At 37.3% G+C, this 19000-nt stretch overlaps 1 protein-coding gene across 5 annotated transcripts in view; it reads left to right on the top strand.

The window, feature by feature from the left end:
* The window catches only part of LOC150094589 (nuclear receptor subfamily 2 group C member 2-like), an 808056-nt gene that overhangs the window by 708579 nt on the left and 80477 nt on the right, over positions 1–19000 (top strand). The window lies entirely within an intron of this gene.

Genomic DNA, 19000 nt, shown 5'->3' with positions numbered 1-19000 from the left:
GAAACTACACCAATGCCACGTTGGAATTTTGCCAAGGCAAACTGGAACAGCTTCTCATCATATCTAGATAAAAATGTGCACTGGATTTCACCACAACCTTGTAACTACTGAAGATTTGTGAAAATAGTACTTTCTACAGCCAAAAAACACATCCCTGGAGATGTTAGAAAAGAATACATACCTGGAGAAAAACCAGCAAATCACTTTATAATGACTTTCTGAATAGAAGACATGTAGATGTTGCAGATGATCTTATTGACAGCTTAAATGAACCTAGAAAGAACAAATGGATTGACACCATCGAAAGATTGCACTTTAAACATTCAAGCAGGAAGGCATGAAACCTTCTTAAAAAGTTGGGTGGTAATTTCCATCGCCCCCACAAAAGTTGCTGTTAGGGCCAGCTGTATTGCCAATCAAATAGTGAATCTGTCCAGAGCTAAATCAGAAAAAACCCACACTAAAATAATTAGGAAAGAATTGACCAGACTTAAAGAAGGTATGATTATATAGAGAAACCTGTGGAGAATTCATGACTAAATTTAACATACGTGAATCACAGTAGTAGGTTTTTTTATTACGTAAATATTTTGTCCTAGGTATCTTAGGACATCATCAGTACAGTAGAACGATACTAGGAATTGCACAAAGGATAGGGCGCGTACGTACAATGGAATCCCAATTGCGTGCAGTGGCACGTTGCGGCCTGAATTAAAATTAAATTACAATTAAGTTACTTTTACACAATTTTGTATGACAATTTCCCATACTTTAGGGATGGCAAGAACATCATTGCAGTTTAGATTTGATCTGTGAAGTAGGGCTTCAGCACTTTCTTTATGTAAGCGTTCATATTTATATGAAGATCTGTGTAGGAGTTTTGTCTCTTTCCAAGTGGATCTTGTGGTTTGGGTTTTCAACTCCATGTTGAGCGAGGCCTGATTTTTGCAGTTTGACGAGGCGGATATGGTCTTGATGTTCTGAAATGCATTTAAAAAATTTCAATTCCATTGTATGTACGTGCCCTATCCTTTGTGTCATTCCTAGTATTGTTCTACTCTACTGATGATGTCCTAAGATATCTAGGATGAAATATTTATGTAATAAAAAAAACCTACTACTGTGGTTCATATGTAGTTAAATTTAGTTAAAGAAGGTAGTTCTGAAGCGATCGATCTATCGAATCCATTCACCAAAGAAGAATTTCTTGCTGTACTTCAGGGAGTAAAAACTAGTAAAGCACCTGGATTTGATAATATTCACCCTGAATTTTAAAAAACTCTTCCATACAATGGTATGGCTAACAAAATTCTTCTCAATATTCTACAGAGTGGCAGATTACCAGTAGAATTTAAAAAATTGAAGATAATAGCCATCCTGAAACCTGGAAAGCCTGCTGATAAACCTGAAAGCTATATACCTATAGCACAGTGCAATGTCTGTCTTAAGCTGTTAGAAAGACTTATTTACAATAGAATTAGTACTGTTATTATTGACACTCTTCCTCATGAACAGGCCAATTTCAGGCTTGGGTGCAGCTGAGATGATCAAGTTTTGGTCCTAATGATTCATATAGAATCTGGTTTCAAAATATGCCTTAAAACTGGTGCAGTCTTTATAGACCTGAAGGCTGCATATGACACCGAATGGAGGAACAGCATGATCTACAAGCTCCTTAAAATACTGAAATGTAAAAAAATGATCCATCTGATCAACACTATTCTGTCTAATACTAGATGATGATATGAGCAAGCCAAAAACACTTAACAATGGACTCCCACAAGGGTCAGCTCTGGTCCCTCTTCTATTCGTTTTATATATTTCTGACCTTCCAAGAACAACGTCTAGAAAATTCGCATATTCTGATGATTTATGCATCACATCCCAACACCAGAACTTCTGTACTATAGAACACATATTAACTAGTTACCAGAGGAGCAAAACCACTTCTTTGAGAAGTGATGTTTTATTCCAAATTCTGCCAAGACTGAACCATGCTGTTTCCATTTGAACAATAGCATGGCATGTGACATCTTAAGAGTGCGACTAAATGGGAACATACTACTGCACAATTTTAATCGAAAGTATCTGAGCATAACCCTAGACAGAACTCTCTCCTTTAATAGACATTATTATTACTCAATACTCCATGGAGTCAAAGACTCATCTAAGAGATCCTTTTATCAAACACACCACTCATCATACCGTGCTTTAAACACACTCAAATTCTCTGCAGACACGACAATCTCGTGCAAGGCATTCCAATCATTCACAACTCTGCATGAAAAAACCTCTTCTCACTCCCCTATTCACACCCTCCTTATACAGCTTCCAGGGATGACCTCTGGTTCTCCCCTAATCTCTCACTATTTTCTATAGAACCTTTCCAGCATTGATCCTATAACAAACCCTTAATAACTTGTAGGTCTCTATCATATCTCCCCCTCCTCCTCCTGTCCACGAGACTCTGCAAGTCGCATCTTCTCAATCTTTCCTCATACTTGACATTCCAGAGGTTAGAAACTACTTTAGTCAGTCACCTCTGGACCCTCTCCAACATCTCTTCATCATTCTGAAAACCAGGTGACCAAATCTGGGCACAGTAGTCCATGTGTGGCCTAATCAAAGCCTTATACAGTGGAACAAGAATCTCCCTACTTCTACAAGTGAGTGTCCTCCGCATCATTCCCAGAAGGCTTTGCATTGTCTTCACAATTTTGGCTATGTGTCCCCTAAATTTCAGATCCTTTTCCACTATCACCCCCAGATTTCTTATTTCCTCTACCTCCAACAATATATCCTCACCAAGCATAAATTTTGCATCCATTTTTGTTTCACAAATTTTAAAACCTTACATTTTGCAACATTGAACTCACATCCCCATTCCCATGCCCAGTCACTCAATTTATTCAAGTCTTCTTGTAAGGCCACAACATCGTCTCTATTCTTCATGGTTCGTCCCAACTTTGCATCATCTGCAAACAACTGAATATATATCCATCCAAATCTTCACCAATATCATTAATATACAAGTTAAACAATAATGGCCCTAAAACAGACCTCTGAGGCACACCACTAGTAACTTTCCTTTTCCTGGATATCGCTCCCCATACACAACTTGTTGATACCTATCAGATAGCCAGTCTCCAATCCAATGCACCAATCTGATATCCAACCCCATCCACTGCAGTTTGACTATCAACTTATCATGAGGTAATCTATCAAAAGCCTTTGCAAAATCCAAGTATATTACTTTGTATCCTTCTCCTCTGTCCATGGAAGCAGTCATCTTATTGTAATAAGTAAGTAGATTACTAAAACATGACCTCCCTTTAGCAAATCCATGCTGTCCATTAAAGATAATACCATTGTTGTCAACCCGACTCTGGATACTAGTTCTCACAAGCTTCTCCAAACTTAACTACAACACCTGACACACAGATAGGCCTATAGTTTGATGTTTGAGTTCGATCACCCCCTTTATGAAGTGGCACAGTCTTGCCCTCCTTCAACTCCTTAGGAACTTGACCGAGTGAAAGACTCGTATTAAAAAAATGTGTCAAGGCAGGTGTCAACTCCATGGCACATTCCTTCAGAATATGTTGTGATATATTATCTAGTCCCACAGCCTTGTTAACATCTAATTTGCTCAACTCCCCATACACATCTTGCTCACTTACAGTCAGTCTCTCTTCCCCATCATCAACTGCTTTCGTTCTTTCGTGAATGTGAATGTGACTTCATTCAATCTTTCGAATGAAGTCACATTCAAAAAATTGAAAGACCTTTATCAACTGCTCATTGAGTATCTCCACCACACATTCTGCAACAGCTGTCTTTATACCATTTTCTCCAATCAATGTCATCCTTCCATAATCATTCTTTCTTTTGCTGGCTACATATCGAAAGAACTCAGTAGGATTCATTTTGGCTTCATTAGCTAACTACTGTTCATAGCTCTCTTTAGCTACCCTCACCAACCAAGTCACCCGCCTTGCCTGGTCTTTGTATTCCTCATGGAATTTGTTTTTTCCACTTCTGTCATGCTGCCTCCATAATGCCCTTTTTCTCTGTATCACATGCTTAATCTCTTTATTCATCCATTTCACACCTACCTTATCTTTCCAATATTGCTGCCAAATGCAGGACTAGAAATAACATACTACATAAACTTGCTGGAACAATCTGGGTGGGCTTGTGCTCCCACATTAAGGACATATGCTCTTTTCCTCGTTTACTCAACTGCTGAATAATGTTCAGCTGTCTGGCTGAACAGTGCACACATTAAATTAATTGATACCATCCTAAATCGGACAATGCGCATCATTTCTGGAACAATACAGACTACACATCATATTGCTACCAGTTCTGAGCCACATACAACTGCCACAGCTACAACACCATGACAACCTGATTTGCGAATATAACAAAATTTGCCAGAATCCACTGCTTCCTATACACTCTGGTATTGACAGCTTTACATCATAGAGACTTAAGTCAAGACACCCACCTGTGATAATGGCACAATGACTTGTCACTGAGGGCTATGATGCAACAACAACAGCATGGCACACGGAATGGACTTCCCAATCTGGCAGACTGTCTTTAACCCAAACAGCCTTCCATCAGTGTTCGTACCAACCTTGATAGGTGCAGAGCTTTCTTTTTTACTTGGGAGATAAGACTAAACTTATCTTGTGGCTGTGTGAGGATAACCAGACTATTCAGCATATCACATTTGACTGTCCTCACAGAGCCTACATGGGACCTGTAACTGACTTTATAACAGTTTCTACAGATGCTATTGATTGGCTGTCGAACTTAGACATTCAATTTTAATTTTTATGCTTATTTGTATATTTTTATATGTATACGAGGGTTGTTTGAAAAGTTTGGTAAAAAATAAGTTAAACAAATCTTTTTGGAAAAAATCGCCTTTGTTTCTCAACATGGTCTCCATCGAGGTCTACACATTTGGTCCAGCGAGTTTCCAATTTTTTCATCCCATCTGAAAAGTAGGATTTTCAAATTGTGCAAAATAGTCACTGACAGCCTTCATGACATCCTCATTCGAAGAAAAATTTTTCTCACCGAGCCAAATTTTCAAATTTGGGCACAAGAAGAAGTCACAAGGAGTCCAAGTCTAAAGAATACGGTGGATGTGGAACTAATTCGAACCTCAATTCGTGCAATTTTGCCATTGCAATGGCTGATATGTGGGACAGTGCATTGTCTTGATGAAAGAGCACTTTTTTTGTGCACCAATCTTGGCCGTTTTTTCTTAATTTCTTCATTTAATCTTTTAAACTTCTTGTACAACAATGATGCATAATAGACTCCTTTTATTGTCTTACCCTTTTCCAAATAATCTATCATGATAATTCCTTGGGAATCTCAAAAAACCATCACCTTCCCAGCTGACAAAATGGTCTTCGCTTTTTTCGGAGCTCTTTCACCGGGCTTTGTCCACTGTTTTCACTGCCACTTGGACTCAGGTGTGTAGTGTGGATCCAAGTTTCATCTACAGTCACAAATCAACACAAAAAATCCTGTGAATTGTGATTAAACATCACCAAACACTGCATTGAAATGTCCTTTCACATGCATTTTTGATCGACAGTCAACAATCACAGCACCCATCGCCAACACAGCTTTTTCATGTGCAATTTTTTGTGCAGGATATTATACTCCCATTCAGTTGAGATGCATACAATCTCAGCAATCTCTCACACTTTCACTCGGCAGTCTACCATAACGATACCATTGATTTTGTCAATCATTTCCTTCTTAGTGACCTCAGTTGGGTGTCCGGAGTGCTCTTCATCTTCGATGGACTTATTAACACTTATTAACAGTTGAGATGCATACAATCTCAGCAATCTCTCACACTTTCACTCGGCAGTCTACCATAACGATACCATTGATTTTGTCAATCATTTCCTTCTTAGTGACCTCAGTTGGGTGTCCGGAGTGCTCTTCATCTTCGATGGACTTATTAACACGTTTAAACTCATTTATCCAAAAATAGTGTTTAATGCTGGCGCAGAGTCCCCATGAACTGCATCTAACTTGACTTTGATCTGCACGACAGCCTTCCACTTCAAATAAAAGTGTTTTATCACTGCACAAAACTCGTTTTTCTCCATTTTTATGAAAAATGCGAACACGGTTTTAAATGTTTGTCAAACAAGAACTACGCGTCGCACATGGCCAAAATTTTGCCAGGGATCATGAAAAAGATGATACGTGCCGACACTGGTGTGAATGAATGAATTGTGTTGCCATCTATTGGAAATTTACAAAACTTTTCAAACAACCTTGTTATATGACTACAGTGTCACTTCACACTATTGTGTTCTTTTATACATTTTATTGTCTTATACGTCCTTATTATTATTATTATTTTTTTGTGTGTGTGTGTGTGTGGCATATGCATGTATTCTTAGCAAACGTGGAAAAAAAAAAAAAAAACTTCACCGCATACTTCTCTGGCTGAATCACTGTTTTCTTTAGAAGCTGCTACTGAGTCTTCAAGGATTGCTTATTTTTTCCTCAAATAATATTTATATATTTGAGTCTACAGTTCTTTTTCTTTTCAAATTAAGTTCGTCTTTATCCTGTTCAGAACTAAATGAAGATCACTTCATCTTTCAAATTTCCCATATACTCGTGTCCTAAACTAGTGTGAAGATATTGCTATCAATAACAGCATAGTTGATGAGACTTTTCTTATTTATTGTATCTTCTCTCCATCTTAATTTGTGTTTATGTTGGAACATAGTAATAACTAGTCCTCCCTGTCCTGAAAAGAAATTCAGCAGGTACTTTGAATTTCATATTATTAGCTATGCTGAATTTCTTCAAATTTTCGCAAAACATTTTTGTATGTCTGGTATTGAAACCTATTCTGATGTTGAAATTTCTAGATTGGAAGTGGGATCTCAGAGACCCCACTCCTAACCTAGGAGAACATTAATAAATGCGATACACTTCTCTTCTAATTCTACAGTGAAGCAGATGCACATTTTTTATTGGAAGGGGCAATATATGAGAGACAGAAGAAGGGAAGACTAATCATCCATAACTCTAATTAGTTATTATTCATTTTATATTGTAAACTTTGGTAGCTGAGTGAAACAAAGGCTACATTTTCATGAAAAAGACCAAATCTCTAGGTATCATTTTTTTTAACCCATTGCTTGATCCATGGTACTAATATGTTAAATATTAGTGCCATGTGGCTGTTGCAATTAATATTAGAAGCAATCAATGGCAATTAAAATTAGAAAGTGTGGCTATGGCAATTAAGCAGGATGAAATCGTGGATGAGATGATTGTGATGGTGCACATGAATGACCTGAGAGGCAGTGTGAATCGGGTGGCAAGAGTTCTGAGTTTCATCCTTCAGGTTATATGGAAGAAGACTCAGAGTGGGAAGATGGTTTGTGTTACTCACATGTGATAATGAAGACCTGAGGAGAAGAGCATTAATAACACAGTCCAACACAATTTTTGCTGACTTTTATATGAGACTTGTTTTTTACTAATTTGGGTGTGCTGATTTCAAATATCAAACCCATTTTTCTCTATCACGGCAGGTTTTTCCTCTATGGCATTTTCTTTTTTGCTAATTTGTAAGTTTTTGATAGTTTTAAGGAGGCAGTACTATTTAGAGGATCAAAAAAATCGATTTTTTAATATTATTTTCTGAAAGTATGTACTTTTAAAAATCTGTTCCTAACTTTTTATCAAGAAATTCGAAAAATTCCTGAAGATATAGCCTATTATTCAAAGCGGTGCGCAGATCAGAATCGGAGCGCTCACCGCTCTCGCTTGTTAGTAAACAAATAAATGCGTAAGAACCTACAATGGCACGTACTGGCACTTTGAATGCGAGAGAGGCCAATAATTAGATACATAACTACTTAACAATATTCATTAAAAATTACAAGAATATTTATAAAAAAATAACAATTTTACTTACACATGAGTTTCAGGGAATAAATTTTTGTTTGTAGCAATTTCTGCTGTGTGTTCTGTTTTGGCAATCCCTTTGAATACTCCAACAGTAGTCGGCCATCATGTGAGAATCCCATCTTCTTTGGTACCAATCTTCCATAGTTTTTAAATCTTGATGAAATTTTTCGCCTTGTTCATCGCTTACAGCACCTAAATTCTCGGGAAATCTATTAAGATGACTGTATAGGAAATGAAGCTTTATGCTCATGTTGCAACCTAGGCGCTGGAAATTTTCAAGCATTGTTTCCACTAGATCTTTGTAATTGCACGCTTTTTTGTTTCCAAAAAAATTATTCGCAACCATCGTAAATGAAGTCCAGGCCTCTTTCTCAATTTCGTTCATAGAGTTGATGAAATTTGGGTCTCTCATTAAAGTTCTAATTTGCGGTCTTATGAGTTTCAAAAATGTTGTGTGATTATTTATTTGAAAAACTTCATCTTTATCATCATAATCTTTTGAAAAGGGAATTTCATCCTTTTTCCAGAACTGTCTGTCATCAATAAAAAATTATGTAACTCTCCAAAAGAGCTTGAAAGGTTCAGTAGCCTCAGTGAACTTTAATTGGATATGGAAAAACAATTTAGTTACTTAAATATAAAGAGCCAATAGGCTTCATTTGGGCGATATAAACATTATTTAAATTAAGGGGATATTAAATCCCACATTGTTTTTAAACCGAATAAGAAACTCAAAGATTGGAATCAGAGAGTTTCATGCCGAATATAGTATAATAAACTATAAAAGTATCGGCAATTACTAGCGTGAGCTAATGCAAGCAGTCCTACTACGTAGTACAAACTTGGGCAACTCGCAGCAAAGGTGGTAAAGTTCTGATTGCTATTCTTGGTATTTTCCATAATATAAAAACACATTTCTTAGGAAATGTATGCTGTTATTACATTATGGTGGGAGGTCACTACCCAGACTGGTTTCAGCCTTTATTGAGGCTTCATCAGTCAGTTGCTAGACCAAATTAATACCAAAGGGTATAGTGAAAAGAACTTATATACTCTGCTATATGAGTTGTCAAAAAGGTGCACCCATTAAGTTACTTAAATATAAAGAGCCAATAGGCTTCATTTCGGCGATATAAACATTATTTAAATTAAGCGGATATTAAATCCCACATTGTTTTTAAACCGAATAAGAAACTCAAAGATTGTAATCAGAGAGTTTCATGCCGAATATAGTATAATAAACTATAAAAGTATCGGCGATTACTAGCATGAGCTAATGCAAGTAGTCCTAGTACGTAGTACAAACTCGAGCAACGCACCTTTTTGACAACTCGTATAGCAGAGTATATAAGTTCTTTTCGCTATACCCTTTGGTATTAATTTGGTCTAGCTTCTCACTGATGAAGCCTCAATAAAGGCTGAAACCAGTCTGGGTAATGACCTCCCACCATAATGTAATAATAGCATACATTTCCTAGGAAATGTGTTTTTACATTATGGAAAATACCAAGAATAGCGATCAGAACTTTACCATCTTTGCTGCGAGTTGCCCGAGTTTGTACTATGTACTAGGACTACTTGCATTAGCTCACGCTAGTAATCGCCGATACTTTTATAGTTTATTATACTATATTTGGCATGAAACTCTCTGATTCCAATCTTTGAGTTTCTTATTCGGTTTAAAAACAAGGTGGAATTTAATATCACCTTAATTTAAATAACAATTTAGTGATATTTTGAACTTGAAGGTGTATGACTGGATGGTGAATCCTTTTACTGCAAATGCTGCTGAGACTGATAACATGTCAAGAATAACTATTAGAACTTAAATATGATGAAGAGAGCAAATCACATTTGAATAGTGTGGTGGATACCAAAATCTCTGGCAAAATAAAAAAAATGCCTGCCATATCCAAATATGTGAAAAATGATATTTAATTTACTGCTACCTTTCCCTATCCCATATCTAGTGGAAATCGTAGCTTAGTGCTGTGAATCATATTGTTACTAAGCAGAGAAACTGTCAGAAAATCACTGAAAGAGGAAATTTTGCTTGTTTCTTATGAAATCGAACCAGATATCCAACATTTAGTTTTTCAGCATCAGTCTCAAAGATAAATGACAAGGTGATTTCAGTTTATTTTATTGTTTTATGTAGGGTATGTACCTTTTTTTTTTTTCAGTTTAAATATTAGTGGTCAGTAAGGAAATTTTACCCTCACAAAAGTTATAAAAGTGGACACTAAATATTGAAAGCACTGTGCTAGAGAGTGAAGTTTATCCTTAGGAGAGCAGATCAAAGTTGCTAATTTAATATGAGATTTGAATGTGGTGTAAAGGCCATGTTTTATTAGTACTTTGGCTATCTTTCCTGGTGTATTTCTGACATAGGGAATAGGAATGGTAAGGTTTTTGTTCCTGTTTATTAGAAGAGGGAGAAGTAATGGCACTATGTGGTATTTTATCTATTTTGTAGGAATTGTAGTCATTGGCCAAGAAAGTATAGCAGAGATATTCGAGTTCTGTGGCCATTTGTTCGTTAGAACAAATGACTCTGGCTCTGTGTGTGTTTTCAAAATACCATACTGTTGGGCTGGATGAAGATGTTATTTTTGTTGTATAATGAAACCTGTGGAGCATTCATGACTAAACATACACATGTAACTACAGTAGTAAAATTTTTAATAAGTTTCATCCGAAGTATCATAGGACATCTTCAGTACAGTTAATTCAAACAATACTAGGAATTACATACAGTGAGGGCGCATGCTTACAATGGAATCCCTCTGTGCATGCATTAACGTGTTGTAAAATTACGTTGAAATATATATCTGGGTTTAACCCCTCGAAGTGGGGCACTTGTTCGTGGTGGAGGGGACCTCCCAGTGATGGTACTGGCTCTTTTCATTCTACCTCTTTTTCTTTGTGTTTCTTCCCGTATTCTTTGCCCTACTTCTCCTGAGTCTCTTTCACTATCCTTTTTCCAGACCACCATCACTGAGATCCAATGCTCTGCAGCCATGTTTACCATGCGGTGCAACCCGTGGACATCCAGAAAGGGGGGGGGGGGGGGGATCCTGGTAGTCTTGCACTACTTTGGCCCCTGCTTCAGCAAGACGGGTGGTCCTGGATGGCCCAGCCAGGATCGATCAGCTAGTGGGCTTGCCTGCAAGGGTCAATGGTGTTGCAGTAAGCCTCTCACCCCATGGTCCGGGGTCGGGATCCTAGACCTGCTGCAGTGCTAGTATAGCATCCAGGGTAGCCCTGGCATTCCACTCCTGAGCGCAGTCTTTGCTTGCCGGGTAGTGGGTGTCCATGTGTGGCTCCGTGGTGGGTGAGGAGCTCTGGCGCCGAATTAAAAATTCCTTAAATATGAATTCTTCATCCTCATATGTTTCAGGGACCCTAACAAAGTCCCAACCAAGTACTGATAATATAGACACAGCGTATGGAAACAGAAGTAAGAAACAAAAGATATCAGATACTAACAGAAATGTACCAACCTTTTTAATCATTCATGCAACAGGTGAAAAACCAATTGGGAAAATGTCACCCTTCTTTATCCAAAAATGTTTAGGACTGGCAGGACCTCCCAAAACTGTCAAGAAATTGCGTTCTAGTGATATCCTCGGGGAAACAATGTGCAAACAACATTCTGAGAAACTACTGAGAACAACGACAATGGGTGGAATACAAATTGCAGTAACACCTCACAGAACACTCAATTCCAGTAGAGGAGTGATATCAGAATGGGATCTCCTTGAGGTTCCTGATGAGGAGATATGTTCAGAGCTTAAAGATCAAGGAGTGACGGGTGTGAGGCACATCCTGATATGCAGGGATGGTCGCCTGGTCTCAACCAAGAACATCATCCTTACTTTTGATACACCTAGGCTTCCGACATCTGTAAAAGCAGGGTATCTCAGCTGTCCTGTTAGAATGTACATCCCTAACCCGCTGAGATGCTTTAAATGTCAAAGATATGGACATGCCCAAACTGCCTGTTGTGGTTCTATTACCTGTGCTCGATATGGTAGTAAAGAACATGAAAATAAATATTGCTGTGAAAAAAAAAGCTAAACGTGTCAACTGTCAGGGAGATCATCCAGCATACTCTTGTGCATGTCAGAAATGGAAAGATAAAAAAGATACAAAAAATTAAAACAGAACAAAACATAACATATCAGGATGCAAAAAGAAAGCTAGCCACCATACACCTGTTCTACGATCCTCTTATGCTGAAAAAGTAACAATTAAAAAAGTGCCAACAGCAACTCAAACATGTATGTCTATTCCACCATTTGATAATTTCACCATATCTGAACTTTACGATCGCAAGTGCTTTTCTGTTGAGCGTATTAATCACAAGACCTATGGCCTTACTCCAGAGACAACTTCAAAAATGGTCTCATTTAATGAAAACTCATCTGCCAAAAAAATTATGGTGGAGACTTCACTCAAAGATAAACCACCAGACACTCGCACAGAAAAAATGGATACCTCCATACCAACTGACCCTAACAAATTTGATGTTTTGAACAATCTACCAGAGGAAGAGATGGACACTGGCCATCCATACTTCCCTAAAACAGTGGATAAATATAAATCTGACAAAAGTAAGCCCTCAACCTCTCGAAAACAAGACAAGTCAATAAAATCAAAACAATAGGAAAATTTTTACAATGGAACTGTCATGGGATCCGCAAGAATATTGACGATATAAAGATGTTGTTGCAGAAACACAAACCTTTCTGTTTCTGTCTACAGGAAACTTACTTAAGACCCAATGAGGACCGTACCTTTAGGAATTTCACTGTTGTACGTAAGGATAGAACTGGAGATAGTCCTGCTCATGGAGGAGTAGCTATCCTAGTGGGCAGTCATACTCCTTTCCATCAGGTCCAACTTAATACCTCCCTGGAAGCGGTAGCGATTCACTTCTCTGTTGGATTCCTTATTACAGTATGTTCAATTTATTTACCACCAAATGCTGAGTTAAATGAAATTGATCTTGATAACCTTATCTCGCAACTGCCTGAACCCATACTTTTGATTGTGACTTTAACGGTCACAATACTCTATGGGGTAGTGCCAACACTAATAGACGAAGTCGAATCATTGAAAAAATTCTTGATAATAATAATAACCTTTCCCTTCTAAATAATAACCTCAATACTTTCTTCCATATGCCTACCCGCTCATATTCTGCAATTGATCTTACAATCTGTTCCCCTTCCATTCTTCCACTGCTCATATGGGACGTTGAAGAGAACATATATGGAAGTGATCACTTTCCTGTTCTTTGTACAATGTCTTCACAGGAACCATATTCACCCACACGGATACCTATACGGAAAATGGACCAGGCTGACTGGAACACTTTCATCTTACAAAATTTAATGCTGATGCCATCAGTCAAACACCTATCGATGAAGCTGTAAAATATATAACAGAATGCATTGTCCAGGCAGCAACAACCTCCAAAGCCTTGGTGGAATGCAGAATGTCAGGCAGCCAAAAAAGATCAACACAGAGCATGGAGCATAGATACCCCACCACATGAAATTTAATAACTTTCGAGCGTGCTCGAGCCAAAGCACGTTTTGTAAGACGTCAGAGTCAAAAACAATCATGGATCCAATTTACTACATCAATTAATCAAATGACCAGTCCAAAAATTGTATGGGATAAAATCCGGAAAATGAAAGGCAGATATAGTACACATTGTTTGTCCACCTTAGACTATAATGGAAGTGTTCTTGGTGACCCCAAAGCTATTGCAGATACTTTGGGAGAAACTTTTGCTAAAATCTCAGCAACAGCTTCATATTCTCTGGAATTTTTAATACTGAAAGAGCAGCAAGAGAAACAAAGGCTTCATTTTTCTACCAACATTCTTCAGCCATTTGTCAAGGAGGAGGAACTAAAAAGAGCTCTCCTACAGTGCAGTAGGACCTGATGACATTATGAAATACCATTATGAAATGATAAAACATCTACCATCATCTTCTTCTCTTATTATACAATAGAATCCTTGCAGAGGAAGAGTTTCCAAATTCTTGGCATAAGTCAATTGTCATTGCTATCCCAAAACCAGGAAATGATCCAACACAAGCAAATAATCATCGACCCATTGCTCTGACCAGCTGTCTTTGTAAGATACTAGAGAAAATGGTTAATGCCAGACTTCTCTGGTATTTAGAAAGCAACAGTCTGCTTTCCAATACACAATGTGGTTTCCGTAGACATCGATCAACTTTAGACCATTTAGTTTGGTTAGAAACTTGTATAAGAGATGCATTTCTGAAGCGAGAACATCTTGTTTTTTTGACATGGAAAAAGCTTATGACACAACCTGGAGCTATGGCATATTAAAAGACCTCTATAACTTAGGTCTCAAAGAGAGAAATCAATCATTGAACAGCTTCCTCCCACTGTAGACAATGCTCTATATGTTGATGACTTTACAATCTACTGTCACTCACGTAACATGAGGGTAATTGAAAGACAACTTCAGCAAGCAATTGATCGTGTCTCTCTGTGGGCTCTTAATAATGAGTTTAAGTTTTCAACAGAAAAAAGTGTCTGTGTACACTTCTGTTGAAAACGCACTCATCACCCAGATCCTGAACTAAGAATGGGACCTACTGTTATTCCAGTAACTACAGAAACCAAGTTCTTGGGACTCATTTTTGACAGAAAACTCACATTTCTAGCACATATTCATCAACTAAGAGAAAAGTGCAAAAGAACTTTGAACCTCCTTCCCACTCTATCCTCTACTGGATGGGGTGCTGATCGAGCTTCATTGCTCCATCTTTATCGTGCACTTATACATTCAAAGATGGATTATGGGTCCGAAGTCTATGGTTTGGCAAGACAGAGTAACCTACGATGGTTAGATTCCATCCATCATCAGGGTATACGGATAGCTACTGGTGCCTTTCGCACCTCACCCACTCCAAGTCTCTATGTAGAAGCAAATGAATCGGCTCTATCACTTTGACGGAAACAGTTGTCTCTTAATTATGCCCTAAAAATAAAATCTCTCCCAGATCACCCTACATGGAATAGTCTTCTCTCTGCATTGGGAAGCTCAATATCACACACATCAAACTGCTGTACATCCTTTTGGTATGCGTATTAAAGAAATTGTGCAAGCTGTTAGTATAAATGTTGACAACATTAGCAAAATAAAGCTAAACAAAACAGTTCCTCCATGGCAGGTTTGCACACCATCCTGCAACCTCTCACTTTGTCAGCTACAGAAATCTTATACCCCATCATCCATTTACCTGCAATTGTTTAATGCACACAGAGCAGCACATGCTGATTTCTTACTCATCTATACTGATGGTTCAAGAACTAACACTTCTGTTGGCTGTGCTGCTGTGTTTCCTGACATTATTATCTCAAATCAGATCCCACCTGACTGCAATAATTATACAGCAGAATTACATGCCATTCAGCTTGCACTTGTGCATATAAAAGAAAACTGCTACCAAAAATGTATAATTTATACAGACTCATTGAGCTCTTTACAGGCTATCTCCTCTCCTATGTATAATCCTCATCCAGTACTTTATGAAGTGCTACACCTGCTTCACAAAATGAAAATCCTTAATTTTGATGTTCAGTTCTGCTGGATTCCCAGCCACATCGGAATCAAAGGAAATGAGGCTGCAGATGCAGCTGCTAAATCAGCCCATACCTTCTCCACATACTATTTGACAGTTCCATATGCAGACTACAGACAACTTATAAGACTAATTATGTATTACCATGATCTTTGTATATTTGTATCGCCCTGCTATAATTTTGGCAATATGTAAATACCATAATGCTAAACTTAAATTTTATGCATCAATGCTGTATAATAATTCCTTTCTGACTCTTTAAGTATTAGTATAATAATGTTTGTTGTAATCTTACTAGATGTAGACGCTGCTTTCCTTGACTTGTTTTATATATACATATGTTAACCTGTAGTTATCTATTTATGCACTGCTGAAACCTCTGCAGTAATTCTGTTTATATGTAGATACTGCATCACTTAACATACATTTTGTGTATGCATCTTATTTACTACTTTATTTTTCAAATAATCATGTAGTGCTGTAGGACATCTTACCTATTTGTGTACTTTCTAGTAATTCTGTTTATATGTATCCTAAATTCCATTTCTATTGCATTGCTAAATTTCATTTTCATCCATGCATATTGTATAATAATTCCTTTTGCCTATTTTTGTGCTGCTATAAAGGCATCTGTTATAATTTTACATATATGTAGATACAGCGTTCCTTGGCTTAGTGTTTCATATATTATGTATTAACTTATATTGTTAACTATTCTTGCACTACTGTAATAACCTCTGACCTTGTGTGCTGCTGTGCCCTCTGCAACAGTTCTGTTTACCTAGAGATGCTGCTTTATGAATTCTTGTACAGACATATTGTTAACAATTCTCTGTAAATGCTAATGTTTGTAACCTTTAGTATGGCACAGTATGACCTTTGTAGTTTTTGTGCCAAATAAACTATAAACCAACCAACCAATATCTGGGTTTTAAAAAAAAAATTTTTTTTTAAATATTACATTAAAATGAGATAACATATATAACTATTATTTTACATAATTTAGGTAGGATGACAATTTCCCAGACTTCAGGGATAGTAAGAACATCATTACGGTTCAAATTAGGTCTGTGACGTAGGGCTTCAGCACTTTCTTTATATAAACATTCATGTTTATATGAAGATCTATGTAGAAGTTTAGTCTTCTTCCAATAGATCCTATGGTTTGGGTTTTCAATTCCGTGTTGTGCAAGGCCAGATTTCTGTGGTTTGATAAGACGGATATGGTCTTGATGTTCCGAAATGCATTTGCTAATGGATCTATCTGTCTGTTCATAGTATGACAATTACAAGAGCATGGGACTTCATACATGCCAGGTAGCATCAGAGGTGAATTTGTCTTTTGGAGAAGGTAGCCAGTTGTAGATTTGGTTGATTGGTTTGTAGGTAGCAGTCAATTTATATTTCTTCATAATTTTTGAAAGACATTTGGAGATGCCTATGATAACAAGTATGGGAATCCTACGGATTTGTTCTTGTCTAGATTGATGTGTGGGGAACTGGCTGATGATTTTTTGAGTTGTTTTTGGATTATATCCATTTTGTGTGGCTGTATTTTTGATTATTTCCAATTCTTGGTTTAAAGATTCTTCGGAGGAGCAGAATCTGTTGCTCTGGTTACTAATGATTTAATGATGCCACATTTTTGAGATGGATGATGAGCTGAAGAATTGTGAATGCAGCGTCCTGAAAAAGTCTGCTTATGATAGAACAGAAGTGGAGATAGAACCGTCTTCTTTTGTCAGGAAGGAGATACCCTGTGGAGATTCTTTTTCTAGCGTGAATTTGATGTGAGGATGAAGAAGGTTGATGAAAAGGATTAAGGGATTTGCACTGTGAATTGTTGAAACATCCACCCTGTTCCCCAGATTTGGCTTCCTCTGCTATCTCTTCCCAAAACTAAAACTCCTCCTCGCTAGTCAGCGTTTTTCTTTGAATCAAGAGGTGATTGCAGCTGTAGAGGGATATTTTGCAGATCTTACTGAGAACCACTACAGGGACGAGATATTGTGCTGGAGCATCGCTGGAATAAACGTATCAGTCTTAAGGGAGATTGGTTGAAAAATAAAAAGAATTTTGAAATTATAAATTCATTTTTTCATTGTTAGGTCGAGAACTTTTCAGACCACCCACATATATATATATATATATGATTTATTTTGTCTTTAATTTGTGCATTAATGATATAGCAGAAGATTTGAAGGAGGAGGATATTCGTTTGTTTGCCAATGATGCAAAACTAGGGAGGACAATAGCTGATAAACACACACTCATACATACATACATGTTAAAATTTGAAATTTACTACTACAAAAACTTATCATTATTAGAGTGAAAATTTCCATGAAGAAAGATCAGAAAAAAGGTATTTAGTTAAAATTCCATCAGGTTACAGTAGAATCCATTGGACGATGATCTTAAGACATTGCAGTTTACTAAGGTGACAGAGACTGATGCTGGAGATACTCAAACATATCAATGTGAATACATCAGTGATCCTGGATGGCATCTCAGCTCATGATGCTATGAGAATGTGCAAGTGAACTGGTAGTACCTCTGACAAAGTTGTTTAATCTAAGTCTCAACTCTGGCAAGGTTCCTCCATATAGAAAGAGGGTGAGAGAATTCCATTACATATAGGTGGCTCAAAGACAGAAGTAGCAAATTACAGACCAATTGTTAAATAATTCAGGAATGGATAGATAGGAATATGATACTCTATAGGGGCAGCATGGCTTTGTAAAAGGCAGGTCCTCTTTCAGTAATTTATTCATATTTATAATAAGGTGACTGCAGAATTGGATAAAGGAAATGGCTACACCATGATATTGTTGGACTTATGCAAAGGCAGTGGACAGAATACCATCTGGAAAACAATTACATAAATTGGAGCAAATTAGGAATGGATATGAGGCTGGTGGTGTGGATGGGGGGGGGGGGGAGTCACTAATATGCAGAGGGTAATGGTGGAGTGAAAACAAAGCAAATGAAGATGACTAGCTGAGTGCCTCAGGGTTCTGTACTAAGACCACTACTCTTTAATTTGTGCATTAATGATATAGCAGAAGATTTGAAGGAGGAGGATATTCATTTGTTTGCCAATGATGCAAAACTAGGGAGGACAATAGCTGATAAAGGTGATGTGGATATCTTACGGAATGATTTAAATAAATTCGTAATGCAAGCAACAATGGTTGTTAATTCAGTGTTGTAAAATGTAAGGTGCACTTCAGGATGAAAATATTACATACTTCATATCATAATGATTGTACTAGTTTGAAATTCAGTAAATTGATGAGACTAGGGATCTGGGGGTAATGGTAGATAGAGATTTGAATTTCAGAGGACATATTGCAAGAGTTGGCAAAATAGCTCAGAGCATTAGT

This window comes from Typopeltis vanoorti, chromosome 22, assembly GCF_054136105.1.
Source record: "Typopeltis vanoorti isolate ZY-2024b chromosome 22, IOZ_Tvanoo_1.0, whole genome shotgun sequence".
Classification (NCBI taxonomy): domain Eukaryota; kingdom Metazoa; phylum Arthropoda; class Arachnida; order Uropygi; family Thelyphonidae; genus Typopeltis; species Typopeltis vanoorti.
This window is presented reverse-complemented; position numbering and strand designations above follow the sequence as displayed.